The sequence below is a fragment of the Uranotaenia lowii genome, chromosome 1 (assembly GCF_029784155.1).
Source record: "Uranotaenia lowii strain MFRU-FL chromosome 1, ASM2978415v1, whole genome shotgun sequence".
Lineage (NCBI taxonomy): Eukaryota > Metazoa > Arthropoda > Insecta > Diptera > Culicidae > Uranotaenia > Uranotaenia lowii.
The window spans coordinates 32,899,218-32,921,114 of NC_073691.1; the positions used below are offsets into that span (position 1 = coordinate 32,899,218).

The following is a 21,897-nucleotide window of genomic DNA, read 5'->3' on the forward strand; positions in this document are numbered from 1 at the left end:
GTAAAATATAGTATTATTCTGTAATATTCTATAATAATGAACAATTTCCAGTTATTTTCAGTAATTTTCTGTAGTATTCTGAAATAATCTACTATTTTCAGTGATTTCCTGTAATTTTCGGTAAATTTCTGTAATTTTCTGTAATATTATGTAATATTTTGTAATATTCCATAAAATTATGCAAATTTCTGTGATATACTGTAATATTCTGTTAAATTCTGTAATATTCTGTAATATTCTGTACTATTCTGTCATATTCTGTAATAATCTGCTAATTTCAGTAATTTTCTGTAATTTTCTGTAATGTTCTGTAATATTCTGTAATCTTCTGTGATATTCCGTAATATTCGGTAACTTATAAAACATTCTGTAATATTCTATTATAATATTCTTTAAAAAAATTTAAATTTTCTGTGATATTCTGAAAAATTTTGTAATATTCTGTAAAATTCTGTTATATTCTGTAATTTTATGTAATATTCTGTAAATACTGTAATAATCTGTTATTTCCAGTTGTTTTCTGTAAAATTTTGTTAAATTCTGTAAAATTCTGTGAAATTCTGTAAAATTTTGTGAAATTCTGTAAAGTTCTGTAAATTCTGTAAAACTCTGTTCAATTCAGTAAAATTCTTTAAAATTCTGTAATATTCTTAAAAATTCTGTAATATTCTATAATATTCTGTAATATTCTGTAATATTCTGTAATATTCTGTAATATTCTGTAATATTCTGTAATATTCTGTAATATCCTGCAATATTCTGATATATTCTGTAATATTCTGTAATATTCGGTAATATTCTGTAATATTCTGTAATATTCTGTAATATCCTGCAATATTCTGATATATTCTGTAATATTCTGTAATATACTGTAATATTCTGTAATATTCTGTAATATTCTGTAATATTCTGTAATATTCTGTAATATTTTGTTATATTCTGTTATATTCTGTAATATTATGTAATATTCTGTAAAATACTGTGATATTCTGGTATTTTCTGTTATTTTCTGTAATATTATGCAATATTCTGTAAAATTTTGTGAAATTCTGTAAAATTCTGTGAAATTCTGTGATATTCTGTGAAATTCTGTATAATTCTGTAAAATTCTGAAAAATTCTGTAAAATTCTGTAGAGTTCTGTAAAACTCTGTTATATTGTAAAATTCTGTTAAATTCCTTAATATTCTGTCATATTCTGTAATATGTTGAAATTTTCTGTCATATTCTGTAATATTCTGTATTATTCTGTAATATTCTAAAATATTCTGTAATATTCTGTAACATTCTGTTATATTCTGTAAAATTATGTAATGTTCTGTAAAATACTGTAATATTCTGTAATTATCTGTATTATTCTGTAATATTCTGCAAAATTCTGTAATTTTCTGTTATATTCTGTAATATTATGTAATATTCTGTAAAATTCTGTAAAATTCTGTAAAATTCTGTAAAATTCTGTAAAATTCTGTAATATTCTGTAAAATTCTGTAAAATTCTGTAAAATTCTGTTAAATTCTGTAAAATTCTGTAAAATTCTGTAAAATTCTGTAAAATTCTGTAAAATTCTGTAAAATTCTGTAAAGTTCTGTAAAATTCTGAAAAATTCTGTAAAATTCTGTAAAATTCAGTAAACTTCTGAAAAATTCTGTAAAATTCTGTAAAATTCTGTAAAATTCTGTAAAATTCTGTAAAATTCTGTAAAGTTCTGTAATATCTGTAATATTCTGTTTCTGTAATATTCTGCAATATTCTGTCACATTCTGTAATATTCTGTAATATACTGTTATATTCTGTAATACTCTGAAATATTCTGTAAAATTCTGTAACATACTGTAATATTCTGTAATATTTTGTAATTTTCTGTAATATTCTGTAATATTCGGTAATTTCTGTAACATTCTGTAATATGCTGTAAAATTCGGTAATATTCTGTAGTATTCTGTAATATTTTGTAATATTCTGTAATATTTGGTAATTTTCTGTAATATTCTGTAATATACTGTAATATTCTGTAATATTCTGTAATATTCTGTCATATTCTGTAATATTCTGTAATATTCTGTTATATTCTGTAATATTCTGTAATATTCTGTTATATTCCGTAATATTCTTTAATATTCTGTAATATTCTTAGGAATTCTGTTATATCCAGTTAAATTGTGAAATTTTTTGTTATATTATGTTAAATTCTGTAATATTCTGTTATTTTTTGTTTCATTCTCTAATATTCTGAAATAATCTTCAGAATTTATTATCGAAGGTTGAATTAAAAATAGTGAGAAAAACCTGATAATACAATCGAGTACGAAAAACCATCGATTAATCGGCAGAAAAGCTTCCAATTACAGGAATATTAAAAAAAAATGTAAATTATTTCAGCAAAACGTCCGATTAGTTTGTAAAGCTGGCTTTGGAACCAGCTCTCAAAATCGTCCAATCACCAAGTTTATCCGAGTGAAAAACGTTCAGTTATCGGGCGAAAACTGTATTCTTTAATATTATTTAAAACTCTGTAATGTTCTGTAATATTCTGAACAATTCTGTAGTACTCCGTTAAATTGTATAATGTGTCATTAAATTCCGTAATATTCTGTAACATTCTGTAATATTTTGTTATATTCTGTAATGTTCAATGATATTCTGTAATATTTAGCTATGCACTGAAGTTTTTAACAATGTTCTATATTTTAATATTAGTTTTATTATATTAGTTATTTATAATTTGGCAATACACTGAAATATTCAGCAATTTCTGTAACACTACGAAATATTCTGTTAGTTTGTTATGTAATGTAAAGTTCTTTTATTTAAAGATATCATTAATTTGTTATATTTTTTAAGTTCTTTGTTCATTGCAGCTTTTTACAATATTTTATAAATTCCTGACTTAGATTTTTTTTTGTTGTTTTTTAGTATTTTAAATCCCTTTTTCTATCATTTGAACTTCTTTCAAATATTTGATATCTTAAACGTGTTTATATTTCAACAAATTTTAGTATTTTTTGCAGGTTTCTGTATTTTTTTTTAACTTGTTGTTATTTTTGATATTTTTAAAATTTATCATAGTTATCAGTATTTTTATAATTTTTTTATTTTTCTCTAGTGTTTGGCAATTTCTTTCTTTTTTTCGAAGTTTTTTGAATCTGGTTATTTTAGTTATTATTTCTACTTTTTTTTTTAATTTTCTGTGATTTTTTATTTTTGAAATTTTATGTTATTTTCAGATATTTTTTGTCACTTTCAGAGATTTTATTTTACTTTTTTCATCATCTCAAAAATAACATGGTTTTGAATTTTTGTAATATTTTTTTAAATTTGAGTTTGTTTATGCTCCCGATTTTTTTTTAAATTTTCCGAAAATCCCTTAAACAAATTATATTTTTCTATAATTTTCGTAAGATTTTTGTGATATACCGATTTTAATGGGGGAATTTAAAAACAAAATAATCAAATATACATTATTCATACCTACTTCATGTTTTGCTTGATTTTCTTATTTGTTTTTTTTTTTTATGTTTCGTTTTGATTATCTGTTGTTTTTCTTTTTTAGATTTAAAAAATTTTCAGTTTCTAAATATCTAAAAAATGTTCTCTAAGAGCAAATTCACTGGTGTTGGGAAGAAATGGTTAAAAATGTTGACACCCTTAGCACATTTTGAAAATTTTGACATGCAAAACATTTTCAAGATCTGTGGCCTTCAAGTTTTTTTTTTACAAAATGTTTTTTATTTTCGCATGCTGTGATGCAAAAATAGCAATACTTCCATCACATACGGCTGAAATAGAAACAGTGCTGTAAAAAAATATAACGCCCAAAGATCTTGAATATATTTTTGCATTGTAAAATTTTTAAAATGTGCTACAAGTGTAAAAATTTCTACCACTTTCTTTATTATGTGTTATTAATAATTAATTAATTATTAATTTTCACTATCTGTAACTGATTGATTGTTCCGAACCTTTCTTCGGCTAATTTTATTTTTTGTTTTTTTTAGGTGCAGTACTTCATTTTTGTCAGTTCCTGGTTACAACTCTGTTGCCACTAAAAATCCAAGCCATTCTTCTCGGCATTCCGCTGTTATTTTCACCACAAACACCCATTCTTCTGAGTCACACGTCAGATGTGACCTTTCCTCGGTTTGTTGATCCTTTTTCGCTTTACCTTTTTGCAGATAGATTCGCTAAAGCATTCACAACACTCCATCTCTTGTTTTGGAGATAAGAGGGATAGGAATCATAAATAAAAGGTGCAGAGATACCTACTTTTGGAAAGACAACAAGCAAGGAGCAGTTCTTTTCCCGGGTGGGTATTTGCGCGCGTTTTGAATTTAAATCGTCAAACGTAGACTCCGCAGGAGTGTGGTCCGGTGGAAATTCGGGCAAACCGGGCACAGCTGCTTCCACGATGCTACCTTTCGTCGGATTCCTTCCCTTCCCCGTGGAAAGATTCCTTGCCTACCTTCAGGGGTTAATTCGGTATGGCTAGGTTCGAGGTTCCAATTGGGCGGAGGGAAGGTCTGTGTTCTGTATTCGGTCTGTGATAACTTCATTTCTTTTGTTTCGTTTGCTGAATTGTTCATTTTTTCCCTTATTGTTGAGAGTGTTAAAGGTAGCCTACCTTGAGGGGTTTGGGAGATAGGAAAAGCTACACTCAACAGCACTGCTGTTATTTGACTTGTTCTGTCCTGTCCAGCGGACCGGAGAAACCAACCGGGAAATAAGGCCACTCTCTCTGAGTCTCTAAATGAACTTCTTTTGTCCAATTTGTTAGGTTCCTCAAAGGAACGGGAAAATCATCCAGGTCCAGACAGGTCTCAATTCTCAAAACACCGATCAACCTGTGAGTGAACCACGGGCGGCGGCGATGATTATGCAGCTGGGGGATGAGTCCATCACCGTCGTCGTCGTCGTTTGACGTCATCCTGGTCCTGGTCCAAGAAACGCAATGGCCCCAGACTGATACAGGCAGAAAACCGAAACCAAACCTGGACAGTCCCCTAAGTTGGGACAAAAATAATTACGTTGGGATTTCCGGAGCAATTAAAATCAGAGAATCACTTATTGGATGATTTACCGAGTTATGGGGACACAACAAAACCATCAGGAAGCCAACGTGCAACAGCAGAGTGTCGATATTTGTGTGTCCCCAACATGGAGTGATACCTTCCATCAGAACGTCCTTTCGTTCCAGACCAGGTATTCGTCGTTTCGCCACACTGGCTAGTGGATCAACTTGTCGAAAGTCATCGGGTGCATTACAGTGTGGACAAAGTTTAACTACCTTGTGTCTCTGAAAAGCCCCCAAACGACCGAAAGGTTGATCCCTGGAAATTTGTGACAATTTTGTCCAGTGTTTCCCCTTCCCAGGGGCAGGATTATGTATGACAATAGGTGAACGCTTCAAGTGTAATTAAAACGGAGCCCTGGAAAACTGTCATGTCCTGACTGCCGGCTGGCTGGATTCTGGATTGCATCCACTATGCCACCAGGATGCATCCGAAGTGACAGGTGAGTTTTAGCAGCAGCATCAGCAAGATTTATTGCTGACACGTTGACAAACGACCCGTTGATGGATGGCACTTTAAGCGAATAGGGATAGAAATTTTAGGCTTTCACTTTCGAAGAATTTCGAATCCGAAAACATTCGTTATACATTAGAAACGAAAAAGCATTCTGAACCGCATTTAAAAAAAATGCTCCCTCCGTGACAGAGACACAATTTTTAACCGATTGTTAAATCAATGCCGTGACCAGGATTCGAACCTGGATACTACGGCCACAACGTAGGGTCCTAACCACTAGACGATCACGGCTATCGGGAGCAGTTGCACAGTGAATTGTCAAAATCCCAGCTATTTGGCAACTCAACGTCAACCTAACTTAGTTCAATTGCGTGTGAAATTTGATAACAATAAAGACGGAAGCGAAATCGAAAATGAAATACCTACCTACTTACATATTATGCAAGCTGGTCCTTCACGAGGAATCACCTAACAAGCAACACACCTCTTAACTCCCGCAGTGTTAACTACTGAATGAAGCCCTGCGAGAGGTGAACGCTTACACATTCAAGCAGTGATCGGGAGAGCGATGGGACATAACTAACACTCTCACACTATACAGCTTTATGAACCAGAATCGTTCAATAGACTACCACACATCTCCCCTCTTCTCCCAGGAAAAAGGAAAATGAAAATTATTTCGCTGAAATCCTTAGGTAGGTAGGTAGGAAATTCTTAATCGAGGGAATAACATTTACTAATGTCATGCTATCAAAATTGTTTTCTGCGTATCCGGTTTTGCGTAATTTCAAACTATGCATCACATTTTAACCTACTTACAATTTAGGCAAACTGGCAGCCACGCTCATAACTCCCAATTACTTCCATAGTCATATCGCTTCGAGAAGTAAAAGCACATTGTACTCAGACACGGGCATCGCTATAATCAAGTCGAGTCCAAATCTCTGTAAAAAGTGACAAACTTTCTTGAAATATCAGCTACAGTTGGACAATACTTCTTATGACAATAAACGTTGGTAGCGGGATATCCCAGGCTTACATAATGGGTTTGACTATATTTGGCAACACCTTTCTTGAACCAATCGATCTTGACCTTCAGCATCAGAAGCTCATACTCTCTTGAACGAAATAATAAACTAGATGTTGATAGGTACAACCAAAGTATCGAGATACGCGGGCTATTTTTTTCGAACAAATGGATGGGATCGTTCAAACTTTGTCGCTTTTCATTCAAGTATTGCAGTTTGCACTCAAGCATCGGATGAAATCTTATCACCTGACTATAATATAATTAAAATAAAACTTCCCTTCACTCAGAAAATGCTTGTGTTTACCTTGTTATGGCTGCAAAATTTTGTGAAAGTAATCAATTTTTTTTGTAACGTATGGTACTTGTTACGCTGGCTTATTTGGAAAAAAAACCGTGCATAATTTGATGTACATGTGCAGTGTACTCCTTTACAACAATTCACAAGAAGCCATGATATTTTAAAAAGATTATTTTTTAACCAAAAAAAAAAAAATGATTACAAGATATTTATTCTAACGTGAGCACTAATCTATTACGAAGCTTTTGTTTTGAAAACAAGGTTGGGTAGCAAACTGTTTGTCGCATCATACGTTTGTTATATACTTAAACTTTAAATAACTTTCCGCTTAATCTTAAATTAAATTTTATTTTCTACTGTTTCAAAATATGACAAAAAAACAAGTGTCTGTTTTAGGAGGTACGATAGAGAGCATAATATTTTAAGGACGGTAATGCACAATGTAACATTATGAAAGGGAACTGTGAAGAAAACGTTCGACTCAGCTACAGTAACGTTACAACTCATGCCATTATAAGAGTATAACGCATCCAGGCTACTTTCACGTAGGCAATTGATCAGCAGTTTCCCATCTCCATTTCATCACCATTGAGAAGCTTTGACACACCGTACCTACGTTTTCTTCTTCCGGAGATTTAAAATAGACATCCTGTTATTTAACCTGTCAATTGCGGAAAGTACTCCCAGCCGTGGTTTAATAAGTTTAATAAGACTTTTCTCCAAACACAGTTTATAGTACTGATTATAAGCAAATCAAATTTTAGAGACAGATCTTTACATAGACACTATCTTTCGCTGAACTAACTCAGCACTTTTTTCGAACGCAGTTATTTTTATAAAATTCATTTTGCCTTTGTTCTGTACAACACCAACCATTGCAAGCTGTGCACCGAAAAACATGGTCAGTGTTGAGAAAATTAAGTCCCAAAATTTTATTCTACATCTAATGTTCAATCCCAATGACATTCACGGAAAAGTTGATACACATTCAGACTGAAGTGTCAACTTAAATTGAAGCTTTTGTAGTTCATGCAATAATCAATAAACGAAAACTCACCCCGAGTCTAAAATAAGGGTACACCACGTGATCTTCTGAGAGCGCAATTTTTTTTTAATCTTACGAAATGTATTCTATTTTAGTTGATTAAACTTAAGCAGTAATCTCATAAAATAGCTGTAGTTCAGTTATTATGATAAACTGAATACCCTCACTTCTAGAACTTACTCATAAATTTGATGAGGAGTAAATAAAAGGTACTTATTTATAATAAGTCAATGTTATCATATTTGCTGTTTTGTTAACTATTTTTCCAGGTTCATAAAGGCTAAGGTTTGTAATCAAGTCTATAAATTACCTTTTCCGACAGGTTTGTTGGGTCTGAACCTAGAATTGAGATCTCTTCCTAAATATTGCTGGATATTTCTGTTAGCATCTGTTTTTTTTTTAACGAATGGATCGACCTTGAACTCGCACGTAGGCGGAGTAATTGAACATCATCTGACGGGCGCTAGTAGACACCAAGAGAGTAGAAGAATGCATACTTTTCTGCTGGACGGCACGCGGATCGGTTGAATGTGAAAGTTGGTGAGCGCTGGAAAACATTCAATAACTCTTTCGTTGACGATTCTGAAAAGAATAGATTTGCACCAACATACTACCGAACTTAAGGCATAAACAGGGAGACCAAAGGCCAATAAAAAGGCACAAGAAAGAACAACACTTTCTATCTGTTTTTATGCACACTATATTTTTTTAACTGGTGCATCGTCCGAGCCTATGAACACGACGCTTGGGGATAACCTTTCAACATCACGATGCCATTCAAGTTCAAATGCGCATATAGGGCGCGCCTTAAAATAGACACGCACAATAAACGCCTAAATGTAGGCCCGTCATCAAACCGCCCAAAATACGCTTGGCGCGTTTTCGTTTCCTTTGTTGTTGGTCTTGGTGTCGCTCGTTCGCGATAGTGCGACGCTCACAGCGTCGAGAGTTCTCCTGCCTGGCGTCGTCGCTCTCTTTTGTCCCTACATCGGCGTTGCTATTGGCTGTTGTTCACTGCTACTGAGAGAGACAACATTTGTTTATAAATTTTGAGAAGGCCTCGCTCATTCGATAATCAACGCATCTCTCGAAAAGCACCGAGACTTGAGATGGGCAAGGAAAAACGAGAGCGACAATAAGGGTGGGGGATGACAATGTTCGCTAAATTTCTCATCAACGAAAAATTTCGATTAACTGTGTGTCAAGGCCAGTAGCTTCGTTGTGTTAGTGTTTTCTTAATCTGGTACAAATCATTAATTATCATTACCATCATCGGATGAATTGCAATATGTCCTTTAAACCTTATAATCTCTCAACCCAATTCGAAGATTTGGCAAGGTAGCATCATCGACTTTTTATCGGTTCCTTCGTGTACAACGCTACAAACAACAACAATTTATTAGCTGTTGCCCTAAAGGAAAGAGAAAGTTTGCATTTCACACAAAGTTTTGAGTGTGTTTGTGTGTGAATGCATCCATCAGACCACCTACGGCCTCTACAGGCGAGCTATTACGTAGACATTCGAATTACCAGAGCGACCAACACTCATATATGCTGCCCCGTTCTCAATAACTTTGAAACTTCCGCCATGTTTTCGCTGCTCGTCTCGAGCGTTAAAAAAAAAAGTCCTTTAATTCATGCCGCAAGCGATCAATAAAACGAATGTTTGAGTTGCGCATTCTGAGCAAATAATTATTTCATAAATGCTCGTTCCAAGCTATCATACATAAACATGAAAAATATTTTCAATCACTTCCTTCCTGCTCGTCCCAAGCTATCGACAACAGACAACATATAAAAATCATACAGCTCGTCTCGAGCTCAAGTTAATTTTTTTTATGTTCGCCCTTCTTCTTTTTTTTCCTTTTTTGTACGTGTCCGAACTCAAAATGTTTTTTCTTTAATCCGCCTCCGAGCTATCATAAAATTGGCAAATGTTTGTCCCGAGCCAATGTTTATTTTGGTTTGCTCATCCCAAACTAAAGTTCACTTAATTTCTACTCGTCCCGAGCTATCAAACATGTAACAATTCAAATGCTCGTCCCGAGTTAGGAATGACTCTTTTACATTTGTCCATGATCGACACACAAGAAAAATTTCAAGATGCTCGTCCCGAGCTAAAAATCCTTTTTTTTCAGTGCTCGTCCTGAGCTAAAATTCAATTTTTTTCAGTGCTCGTCCCGAGCTAAAATTCAATTTTTTTATCGGTGCTCGTCCCGAGCTAAAAATCTATTTCTTTTCAGTGCTCGTCCCGAGCTACAAATATTTTTTTTAAGTGCTCGTCCCGAGCTAAAAATCTATCTTTTTCAGTGCTCGTCCCGAGCTAAATTCATTTTTTTTTATCGGTGCTCGTCCCGAGCTAAAAATCTATTTCTTTTCTCAGTGCTCGTCCCGAGCTAAAAATCTTTTTTTTTGTGCTCGTCCCGAGCTAATAATCTTTTTCCTCAGTGCTCGTCCCGAGCTAGCATTCCAATTGCTCGTCCCGAGCTCAATACAATACTTACAGATTGACATCAAGAAACCAAAACCCAAGGCTCACGAACAGACAATTTTTGGCTCTACGCTTTATCTTCCGTCATCGCTGTCGTTTCGATAGCGCACCACTACACAATCAACAGAAAAAAAAACACTATCAAATATCGCTGTTGCAAGTTGAGTGATTCCTAGAAGGTGAAAATCTTGTTCTTTAAATTTTTGCCTTGTCAGTAAACGAAAGCAAAACCTGCCACGGTCGCCAATATGCAAGCTGGTCCTTCACGAGGAATCACCTAACAAGCAACACACCTCTTAACTCCCGCAGTGTTAACTACTGAATGAAGCCCTGCGAGAGGTGAACGCTTACACATTCAAGCAGTGATCGGGAGAGCGATGGGACATAACTAACACTCTCACACTATACAGCTTTATGAACCAGAATCGTTCAATAGACTACCACACACATATCAGCGCAAAAATGATACAGATTTGTTAGAGCAAGTTCACTCGTGTTCTGAAAAAGTGGTATAAATTTTGTTCCTTGAAGCACAATTTGAAAATTTAACAATACAATTTTTTCATCAAGATGTGCGACTTCCGTCAACACTATTTCTATTGTTCTTTTTTTAAGTTGGATTTGTTTATCACATCCGGCAAGAATAGCAACAGAGTTGTCAAAAAATTTGACATTCGCAGATCTTGAATGAAATTAAGCATTTTAAAAGATTCAAAACGTGCTACAAGTGCCACAATTTCTACCACTTTTTTTTCCAACACGTGCCAACTTGCTCTTACGCTGCTTTGAAAGTGTTTGGGTGATCCACGAATACGATAAGATAATATGTGGTTATATCAAACCAAACGAGTATTTTTTTTCTAATTTCTGATTTAGAGTTTAGCTTATAAACCTTATCATAGATCACTCGAAAAGTGTTTCGTTTCAAATTGAGCTGTCCAGACCTATCAACACAAAATGATTATCAGGTATTATTATCATTGTAATCGATTTGAGGTATCAAATTCAGTGTAAGGGGCCGGCAAAAGGGTTTGTCCATATCAACTTTTTAATATCTTAGTGATATTGACGTTTTTATACATCGGAATGGGATGAAAATTTGCACATAGGAGTTATTAGGCACAAACAATTGATTTCACTTACCCAAATTGGGCTTGTGATATAGCTCAGTTTGCAAGTCTGTTGTCTCCTGAGCCGATGTCCGCGAGTTTGAGCCCAAGAGTAAACATCGAACACAGTTGTACCGGATAGTTTCTCAATAACGATCCGTCAACTGTAACGTTGATAAAGTCGCGAATGCCATAAAGATGGTAAAAAGACTATAATTCAGGAAGTATTCAACTTGTTGAAAACTATCGTGGAATTTCGATACTTTGTGTTCTCGGAAAGGTCTTTGAAACGCTCGTCGGTTTTTGAGCAACTCGTCAAAACCATTGATCAGCGAATTTCAACACGGCTTCGTTGAGCGACGTTCAACAACGACAAATCTAATGGACAATAATTTTACAGCATTTTATGTGTCTATGTTTAAATGATGATGATGATGATGATTTCATGATGATGATGATTTCAAAAATCAAATTTGAATGTCTTTTAATAAAACAAAATATATAAAAGAAAACTGCAACACTGTATTAATGAATTAAATGGTATCAACGTTTTTTCTGTAAGTAAATTAGGTAATTTTCATATGTTTTCAAAGTGTATTTTCAATCATTCAAATCTCTACTATTTCCACCGATTTCCAGGCTAATTTCAAATGGAAATGGTTCCGCTTATCATCAAAAATAATCACAAAAAATGGGGTGTTGCGAAAATGTGCACTTTTCGATGGAAGAGCCTTCAAAAATTGCCAATAAAATACACTAAATGCTTTCTATAGAGCTTCAGCAACTTCTAAACCCATCATAATGTATGAAACATTTGTAGATCGTGGCTTGTTACAACTTTGTTTTGAAGACAACGAAGCATTTTATCCAATCTACAACGTGTCAGGTAAAAAAAAACTGTTTTTTAAAGAGATTTTTTTTACTTTGACTGTAACTCCTTGTTATATATTTGCATGATCGAACTAATTGACTCACACCGAAAATGATAAGATCGAATAATCTCTTATCTCCTCTTATCATGGTCATCCACGAAGTGAGAATCTTCTATTGTATAAAATGAAAAATAAACTTAGAGCAAGTCTCTTTTGATGCTGGGAATCCATCGTGTAAGCAAGTGTTCTTTTTATTTAAAAGGAAGATCTTTATTACTCCTGAGAGCAGTCTTCACGGTACAACTTGAGTTCGAAGTGCACGCAAGTTTTTGCACTTACTTGCACACAACTTTCGAGGCGCAAGTTCAACACGCACCCATTTAAACTCACCGCACTCAAAGTGCAGGGTACAAGTTCGAGCTCGTGTTCGAACCCGGGTGCGAACTCGTGTGCGCGCATCCATGTTCAGAATTAAGGAAAAGGAATATAATGCAGAAAGTGTAAGCGCTTGACCATCTTTCTTAGGTAACTTTTTTGTTTCAATTCCAATCATGATGCTGTCTTCGGGTAAAATATTTGTCTTGATTTAGGCTTTGAGAAAATTATTTAAAAAAATCAATCGGCTAGTGGGGAAAAAAGTTATTAATGAAAAATTTGTATTTTGTGCATCTTCCGAGCAAAATATTTTTTAACCTCATTCACGCTTGAGGCTCAATCTCAACCCCTTCCGATGGTTAGATTTTGCTTAGTTCAAAATAGTGACCTTCTGGTAAGCCAATGATTAATTTAAGTTCGAAGCGGGTTAGATTTACCATGTTTTATTCTTCCTATACTAAGATTAGTAACTCTATTTTGCGCTGTGGTTTGTTAAATCATTTGAAAATGCTAATATTATTATTATCGTAAAGTAATGTTTGAATACCATTTTGTAATGTTGTAATACGATTTTCACTGAAAAATTGTCCTATATGCTTATTTTTACAATAAATATCGAAAATGTTAACTTTACAACATTTTCACGAATTTGAATCAGAATCCCAAAGTAAATATGGTTTGTTTTTTTTTTTTTGGAAAGGCATACCAAATTTCAAAAATCTGTGAATACTGTATTCTATAACACAGGATCTGTGACGAAAATATGCTCGAAATGCTCTGAAATTATAAATTATTCTGTGATTTCGGCTACCTTGGCCATAACTTCTACAATTTTCAACCGATTATGATAAATGATCAGTTGAAATCTTTGTTTTATATCAACATTCGAGTTCCGTATAAAACAAACAATTTTATAATTTTACCATCCAAATCTAAAATCATCAATAAAATTTCTGTCGATGAAATAAAGTCCGATTTTTATCGTTTTTTCGTTCATAAATTCATCATTATCATCAACCCGTTCCAAATAAAAAATTTACAAAAAAAAATCAACACCTACTGTTAATCATACGCTAACATGATGTTCAGATGATCAGTACAAGTTTGTTCACCTTCAACGTACAAAACAGAGGTTCAAAACTAATGTTTTGCAGTCCGAAATTTTTAAAAATTTGATTACAAATAAATCGTTTTTTTATTTTCAAAACTCGCTTTTCAATTCGCTGTTTGTTGTATCTCAAAATTTAACAAAATGAAAATAGTTTCAATCGTTCATTTGAAAAATGATTATAAAATTGTATAGTTTCTATGTTTATTTCAATAATTTTCTTTCAACTTCCAAATAACTGATCAACACATTGAAATGATTGATTTCATTTTTATGTGAATTAGTTAAAAATAAATGGAATCATGATCAATTATTAATAAAACGATTAAAAACTTAAACAACGTTTTAAAGACGAACGAAAAAAACATTTTTTCATGTACGACTAATCCAGTGTACAAACACTCGAATTATCTATTACGGCCTGTTATGAGCTTTTGAGTATGATGAACATATTTTTTCTATAAAGAAATTGTGTAAAACATCAATAAAATAAATAAATGATGCGAAATACAACTGTAAAACCAATTTATAAAAATTGTATCAAAAGGGCCTGTAAAGTTCATATAACAAATTAATTATAGAACAAATAAAAATAATATATGTAATTCTCAATTTGGTAGGTATTCAATAAAATGAGGTATTTCAATTTTCTAACATCTTATCAGTGGAAGTTAGCACAATTAAATCCATCCAACGAATCTTCTAAATAATTATGAGTTTTATTTATTTTCCTATTTTGTCAGTTTCATAGTGAAAATATTTGATGTCATTTTTAACCCTCCAAAGTTGTTCGGGTCAATATGAACATCATGCCAATATACTGAAAAACTGGGATTATTGAAAGACCAACTATGTTCTATCAAAATGATAATCAAATTAACGACAAAAAACTAAAATTTAATTTATCTAAATCGGTTCATTAAAAATGAAATACAGCTAATCAAAGCCAAAATTGGATGTCGTTTTTTAAAGTAAGACCTTTTCAAGCGGAAGATACTAAATGGCGGTCAAAACATTCATTGCATCCCAACTTATCTGAACATCGTCGGATAGATGTACACTCTTGACAAGTCCAAATATCAATTAAACATTCAAATACAGAAAAGCTGCCACAAGTTATGAGTATTTTAAAAATATATTTTTATTTAATTTTTTCTTTCTGAACCAGTTTCCTCAAAGCTTGTAATACATATCGCCTTAATTTTGAAATGTTGAGTAGCTTGAATAAATAACCTATACACAATGAATATAATATCATAAAAATCGGATAACATTTACGGCCGGGGGAACGTCATCAAACTGCAACTCAAATTTCCCAGAAACGGATGTTTTGCGAACAGCTTTGGAAGGTTAATATTTTGCTCATTTATGCCATTTTTGATATTTTTGCCATTTTTGAATTTTCATCTTTTTTTGTCAATTTAGCTATTTTTGATAATGATTGTTTGGTCGTTTTTCCATTTGTGTCATTTTGATATTTTTTTCATTTTTTTTTCATTCAAATTTTTCAAAATTTTTCATGTTTTCTACTCGCCATGCGATGATTTATCCATTTTATGATTGCTTTTTTTAATGCCTCCGAAATATAAACATTGTTTTATGAGATTTGCGGAGCGAGAGTTGCAATGGCAATTTCAAAACATTTTATCAAATCACCGGTTTTCTGAAAAACAACCTAGTTCCAGAAAAACAAATTTTCGGTAAAATTTTTTTCTTCTTTTTTTTTGGCCGACAGACAAAAAAATTTCATAACAATTTTTAAGAACCAATCATATATATTTGAATCGGTTTTACCACCCCATACATAACTCCAAAAATGTTCAAAAAACAGCATTGAAATTGATTTACATACGCACAAACGATAGAAAAACTAACTAAAGAAAATAATGCATACCACATTCAACACCCAGGCATACACAGGCAGACACATTCAATCCCAGTTCAGCCAGCCACTGTGAGTACAAAACTCGGTACGAACCCGAAGCGAACCAGAGTACGAACATCGGGGAGCGCACTCGGGTACAAAAAATGTGCTCGAGTTTAGGTTCGAACTAAACCCAAGTACAAGCTTGTGTGCAAGTTCAGAGAAAACTTGCGCCTGGATTTCCGCACTCAAGTTGAACTCGGTACATGTTTTCGTGAAGACTGCCTGAGAGTGATGCGATAGGACTTTGACATATTCAACAAATTTATGTATTTTGACCAGATGAACAACTTTGTCGAAGACATCAAAGCCCTAATTTGAAGAACAAAAAAGTTAGCATTTTTATCTCGCTATCAGTGGACCCCTCGGCAAAAATTCTAATACTGAAATATGCTCCATGTAAAACTAATCAATGTTGCTGAAGACATCAAATGTCTATCTCTTTATCCCTGGGCGCTATTAATTTCGTACAGCTAGATTGATGTTCTGCACCACTGTGCAATGTTAAAAGAAAGAATAGAAAGTGAGACTGCCAGTAGTATTCCAACGTTTTTGAAGCACCTATTGGAAAATTGATCGTCCTAATTGAAAATTTGAAATTCTTACTTTAACGCAAATTTAAAAAACCTTCAGTTTGGTAAACATGCCCACGAAATGGAAAATTTTGAAAATTCAAGAGTCTACCGACTAGGAGAAGTTCTCAATTTTTATAGAAGTTCGAGCAATTTGCTGTATTTTAACGGTTTTTTCCTCTAGGGGAGGGGGCTGATCGGGGTGAAACCAGGCAATATGGCAAGCTTATTATATACACATTGCAGAGGTTTATTTTCAAAGGGCCTGTTATGCTAAGTGAGGTGCTCAGTTTGCCTGACATAAAAACTAATGTTTAATAAATTCCATTTTAAAATGTTCAACTTTTATTTTTCCGATTTGAAAGAAAATAGAATTCTTTAGAGTCTTTAATTACTTTTTTGTTGGAACTAAACCTATTCTACCATACCTAAAAACTAATCTGTAGCTATATTTTTCTTAATTTCTACAAAGTATTCAGTCAATCTACAAAAGTTGTTTTACGACAAAATCTCAATTCTTCATAGGCAGTTCTTTGAACCGTAACAAGCTTAGTGTTAAGAATCGTCTCTCGGTCACCAATGTAAGAAATTCTGTTCAGATGAACTGAAAAATACCCAGAAAATCGTCATCAGTACCTAGTGCTGTCCTACCTTGAGGGGCGATACGCTCAAAAACCTTCTTCCCTTGTGCAAATTAATCTTTAAATCCACCGAAAGGACGGTCGTAGAAGAAGAAACTGAGAACTTCACGTCAAAGTCGGTTTTCTTCCGGTGAAAATTGAACCATATCGGCCAAGAGGAAAACCATCGTAATTCGATACGCTCTGGCTGGCTGGCTGGTGCGGCTATAATTGAATTAAATTAAATGAAATTGCTTCAATTTGTTTTGTTATCATCAACCGTTCGTTGGGTTGGTGGAAGGTATAATGAAAGTTGATTCGGTTTATATAGGAAAATTTTGCACGAAAAACTGTGTCTTTAACTAGACTTTGAACAAACCTTTGAATTTTGGCAATTTTTTCAAGCGGAAAGGTGTTTTTCGTTCAATTTATTGCGTCCCTCATATCGATGGGTACTTTTCCTCTTCACTCGTCACATTAGAGAGCAAATAAAGAAAACGAGGCTTTCCGAAAAGAAAAAAAAACGCACTCGAATTCTCACGATCTTATGTATGAGAGTGGTGAAAGACTGCGCCCCTTTGCAACTTCAGAAGCGGGAAAGCGCCCTAAGTTAGGCTAAAATACGACCAAGTCGACGACGACGAGAGCCAAGCAAGGTTCAAGGAATGTCTTCTTCAAATCAAACGAACCGTAAAGCTTGATATGGAAAATTAAAAATCCTTCACGGGAAAAAGGATCTCGGCTGGTCTATTTATCCCCCTGGAAAGGAAAGTTAGTGGAAAATGTGGAAATCCGGATTGTAAATATAACGAAAAAAAAACGGAAGGAAAGTGGATATGTTGCGTGTCCTGGGCTTGAGATTTTACTCGATTGCTTAAGGGAGGAAGGAAATTTTCCGTTGGTTTTTCAAGGTGCTTGCCACGTTTCACGGTTAATTCCTTTTGTTTTATCTGGTCTTCTAACTTAAGTTAGTAGCTTCATCTGAGAAAATTTAAGCCTGCCCTCCTCGGTTTGTTACCGTTTGATTTGCATTGGCGGGTTTTTATTTGGCTAAGGAATGTGATACATGTACTCACAGTTTGAAGACGTTTTCTGTTTGCTCGGCAATTTGCGTTCCGGCTTTTTTACGAGAGGGATTTTTTCTCCTTTGACTGCACGAGTAAAATAAAAAGTAAAAAGGGAAATCGGTTTTCTACACAACCTGAAGTGTGACGGAAGCGCTGTAATAAAGAACCTGGGGATTAGGTGAGTATATTTGCAGGAATTTTATATCGGAGCGGTTGTTTTGGTTCACGAGCAATCCAATTGTTCTGATTATTTTTAATTCCCGGGTCTTGGTTGACTTAGCACGGAGGACTCAAGCTTAATTGGATTAAATTGCCTCATTAAAACCTACTTTATTGATTTCATCAAACAATTTCTTTGTTTTACATCTGACTTACAAGAAGGAAATGATTCATGATGTCTATGCGATGATTTTCCGTTACAAATGGAACATAAACCCAAAAAAAATTGAAACTTGAAATTGTAAATCACGGTGTTGGTTTTTAACCATAAAACTCATTAAGTTGGCATTAGAAAATTGTATTCAACATTCGAAAACAACTATTTATTTGGTTAAATTTATTTATACCCAGTTATTTTTTTTATCAAAGAAAAGCTAGAATCCGGAGGTCAATTTCCAAAAGTTTACTTTGAGTAAGTCTCAAAAAATGGTCATATTAATCACATTGACAAGCATCGGTGGTTCAGTGGTAGAATGCTCGCCTGCCACGCGGGCGGCCCGGGTTCGATTCCCGGCCGATGCATTTATTTTTATGTATTGTTTTCTATTACTTATGCTTATTTTTTTAACTTTTTTTTTTTCAGGGATATTTATATATTTTTTAAATTGTCTAATGATACGTTACAAATGTAGAAAACCATTCCATTTATTTTTTATTTTATCTTTTATAATTAAGAAGTTCAGGAGCAAAGATTAAAAGCGGCCCATGATGCCCCACTCTCCTCTATTTTCAATTAAGCGTTAAATTAATCTCACATTTATTTACTTACTTACTTAATGGTACTAATGGTAATAAGTGGTAAAACAACTCCACTCCACACAAGGTTCGTTTCTGGACCTGCCTCTCCTTCGATGTCCCTCTGGATTTCCAAGACAAACAAAATTTGCACAACGTTCATTTGAAAAAGTTCCTACCTAGGGAAGGGAGGGGCGGTGGCAGTTACAAATAAGTCTTCAAAAGTTTATGCATATTGCTTCTCCTTCTCTTTTTAAATGGATTTTAACTAAATCAGAGGAATTAAAAAAAAATAAAAAGTACAGAAGTGTAATAAAAACTGCTGCTGGATTTGATATTCGTCTATACAACTTCAATATGCGAATTTATAATATTCTATGCAAGAAAATATTGATAAAAAGATATTTGATCGTTAGTTTTTTTTTGCTGAGGGTTTAAAAAAAAATAAAACAACATCATCAAGTAATCAAAATATTTTTCCTGGGCTTCGCATATCAGCCAAAGACTAACACTTAAAATTTAACTATACGTTTGAAAAAGCAAACATCTGAGATGAGCGATAATTAACACTAGGGAACAGCGTTTTCATGAATTTGATCAAATAACTAATCTTGATACATTGTGGCGTTTTGAATTAAAATCAATTGTCAGATTTTCTCTATCCCCTCTAGATTTTGTAATATGGTCGGTGGAAATTTAAAAATGGGTTAATTTTGAATAAATCATAATAAAAGAACTTACAAACCTTAATTTCAAAACTCAATTTTAAATCTATTTTTACCCTCCATTCAAAACAGGATTATGATTTTGCAAAATATATAACTATATAAGCAAAATAAAAACTATTTTAAAAAAAATGTATAGATAGAATTACAAATTTTTCTGACATCGCTAAAGAGAGCCTTTGAGTATTTTATATTTCAACTACAACAACTACTTAACAACTAAGTCAAAGACTGTAAACGATTTGACTTATAGTTTAAAAATATTCATTATTCAATTTATTTTAAAATTCTTTCATATTTCGTCATTTAAAAATTCATTTTTGCCGAAATGGGAAAATATTAAAGAAAATAATACATTTATAACTTTTTTCTACGAAATGAAAATTACTCGTGGTCTTAAAGAAAGTTGGTCATGGGCTCAAAATCTTATTTTTTGAAATATTTTCGATGTTCTATTTTTTGCCAAAAAAGTGCCCAAATTTATTGAATTTATTTTTACCTATTTTTGGAAGAAAGCTTAAAAAAACAATTAGCAGATTTCAAATCAGTGCCCCCCAGTACCGTAAAACGGGGTTACTTTGATTACCGAGGTATTTTTGACCAACAATAAATTTTTGCACATTACCTTCAATAATTCAGTCTTAATTTGAATTTTTGAATACTGTTTTCTACTTTTGAAAGCCTTTGAATTGAGACAAAATTAGGTATGTATTTGAATTTTTTTGTCTGTTAATGAAAATGTAATTTCAAAATTTTAAAATATCTACTGTTTTCAAGGCTTGCAAACAAACAGATCTCCTGATGAAACCAAAAAGCATTAAGAAGCAAACGGGTTGTTGAATTTGAAAGAACTACTTTTTTCTTTGCATATGTATAGTTATAGTGTTATCTTTACAGTCTTTTAGTTAAAAATTTTTGATATTTAAAAAAAGGATATTTTCCAAGAGTAAGCCCGCATTGAACAAATGGATAGAAACCCTATAAAATGGCTAACTTTGAAGAAAAAACGAAATTGGAAATAGTGGGAGGGCCTAGAGGAATGTGTGAAGGTAAAATTTCATTCGTATATTTTAGTTCTTTTTTCAATTATACCTAAATGCTTTTCAAAGAAAACGTTAAAATGCAAATTAATATTGATAGAATAGCATTTGTAAATATTATGAAGATGTTTTGTATCCTTGAAAACCGTTTAAAATCGAAAAACATTAAAAAAGTGATCAAAATTATCCCGGATTACGGAACTCAAAATTTATTCGTGAATTCGGTATTAAGTTGCCTTGTGTGTAATAATTGCTATGAATAAAGAACTGGTTGAAAAATCTTATACTTAATAATTTTTCTGAATCGTGATTCAAAATCAATCAATTATTATCAATTCTGATATACAATTCTTATTGAAAACTTTGGTTTTGATTCTTCAATTTCTAAATATGAACTAAGTTGTTCAATCAGATTATCAAAATCAGATTCCATGATGTGCAGCTTTTGTAATGCTATTTTTATTGCTTTGCTCTCGAATTTCAAGCTATTAAATAGCTGTATGAAATACGGGCCCCTTTTGTTTTTGGCAACACGCTCGAGGATTTTGTGCTGCCAAAATCGTACGGTTTTTTCATTTAAAAAAAACCATTGTTATTATTATAAACTCAATTTTTCATCTTTTTTTTGATTATTTCTAGTCCTTTTATGTTATTTTTAATCATGTTTAAGACAAATTTAGATTTTTTTTGTTATGTTTAGAGCATATGTTATTTTTAATCATATTTGTAATTTTTGTCATTTTGCATCTTTTTTTAAATATTGTTTGTCATTTCTATTCTTTTGTTTGTATTTGTTTTAATTTTTTTTTAATTTTCATGTTTTTCTTCATTTTTGAGTGTTTTGTTGATTTTTTTTAATGTTTTGTTATTGTTGTTATATTTTATTAACATTCAAAAACCTTAAAAACATATTTATGATATTTTTCTAAATAATATTTGCTCCGTTTAGCGAAAACTTTATGATAATGCCGTTCAATTCCAGCACATGTGACAAAATCGGGTATTGCCAAAATCGAGTGCTACCAAAATCGAACGGAATCTGTGGCAATAAATTATTATTTAAAAAAAAATCTTTTTTTTTTTATTTTCTGATAACTTCCTAATGTTCAAAATGTTTTTTTAAAACTTATTCTTAATGAAGAC

At 32.8% G+C, this 21,897-nt stretch overlaps 2 non-coding genes across 2 annotated transcripts; one reads left to right on the forward strand and one right to left on the reverse strand.

Moving 5' to 3' along the window:
• Positions 1–5,744: 5,744 nt before the first annotated feature.
• On the reverse strand, positions 5,745–5,815 carry Trnah-gug (transfer RNA histidin (anticodon GUG)). Its single transcript has one exon. It is a non-coding gene; the product is annotated as a tRNA-His (tRNA).
• Positions 5,816–18,705: 12,890 nt separating this feature from the next.
• Positions 18,706–18,776, forward strand: Trnag-gcc (transfer RNA glycine (anticodon GCC)). The gene has a single exon. It is a non-coding gene; the product is annotated as a tRNA-Gly (tRNA).
• The last annotated feature ends 3,121 nt before the right edge of the window (positions 18,777–21,897 follow it).